Source organism: Molossus molossus, unplaced genomic scaffold (assembly GCF_014108415.1).
Source record: "Molossus molossus isolate mMolMol1 unplaced genomic scaffold, mMolMol1.p scaffold_m16_p_8, whole genome shotgun sequence".
Taxonomy (NCBI): domain Eukaryota; kingdom Metazoa; phylum Chordata; class Mammalia; order Chiroptera; family Molossidae; genus Molossus; species Molossus molossus.
This window is the reverse complement of record NW_023425402.1, coordinates 21057689-21058762: the sequence shown is the minus strand read 5'-3', so window position 1 is coordinate 21058762 and position 1074 is coordinate 21057689. Positions and strand designations below refer to the sequence as shown.

The following is a 1074-nucleotide window of genomic DNA, read 5'->3' as shown; positions in this document are numbered from 1 at the left end:
CTTTCAAGGTGGATACACTAAGGTACAGAGCAATGCAATTATTTACTGAATGTTGTTACTTAGTGCTATTATGGACTTCACAGTCCAATAGGGCTTATAATGAGTAGAGAAATGTAATAAAGAATTTTACTATTGCGATTAGGTCTTTTTTACCTATCCATTTATTCTTTATTTACTTGCCACCAATTTTTCTGTTTTAACCTAGATCTTTTTCCTCTACTGAGCAGCTTCAGTTCCTCAATTATCTGCACATTGGTTCAAATCAACTCCTTCCACGTTTCCTACGTGTCAAATGCTTATGACTTTTAAAAGAGTATACTAGTTCTATTTTGCAGGTTTGTTGAAGTTAACTTAGTTCTGTAAATAATCTAATATAATACTATTCTATCTATTATCTATCATTTGTATCTATCTATCAGTAATTATCATAAAATGATCATAAATCTCTCTACCATCTATTTTAGGTGGTACATTGGCTAGCAGGTGATACATAACTAGCTGAATGAATTGTGGTGAGAGCTGCCATTTCCTCCACTTGTTCAAACAATCTAGCTGATGGGCGATAACTCTCTCCATCTTCCAGCAGAGGGCAGTAGAATACACTCTCTAGCTTACCAAGGTCTTGGGAGCTACTGCTGGTCTTTTGAAAGGAAGTACTGTGTTCAGATATATTTGAAGAAAGAGTAATGTGAGAGTTTTGGGTGAAAAAAAAATTAGAGAAAAAGTGGGGGTTACATTGATTCCTGTTATTAATCAGAATATTAAACAGATAAGAACAGATAGTACACTTGATCTTACCCAAAAGACCGAGAAGCAATATGAATCAGAATAAAAAATTATCTCTCATTGTAACTTTTTTCTTCTTCAGCAAAGTGGTAATTGATCTGTGACTCAAAAGCATCAATCACCTCATAATCCTATACTTTTTAAGTGTCTTCGTTAGTTATTTTTTATATTTTAATAATATTTTATCCATATTGTATTTCCTTGTGAAATGGGTGATAGGGCCAATAAATCTTTAGAAAGGTAAATCTGTGATTTATAGTTACTCAAATATTTAGCAGTGCAATAAAT

General features: G+C 32.7%; 1 pseudogene; it reads right to left on the bottom strand.

Moving 5' to 3' along the window:
* Positions 1 to 696: 696 nt before the first annotated feature.
* LOC118622180 lies at positions 697 to 818 on the bottom strand (annotated as a pseudogene).
* Between the last annotated feature and the right edge of the window lie 256 nt (positions 819 to 1074).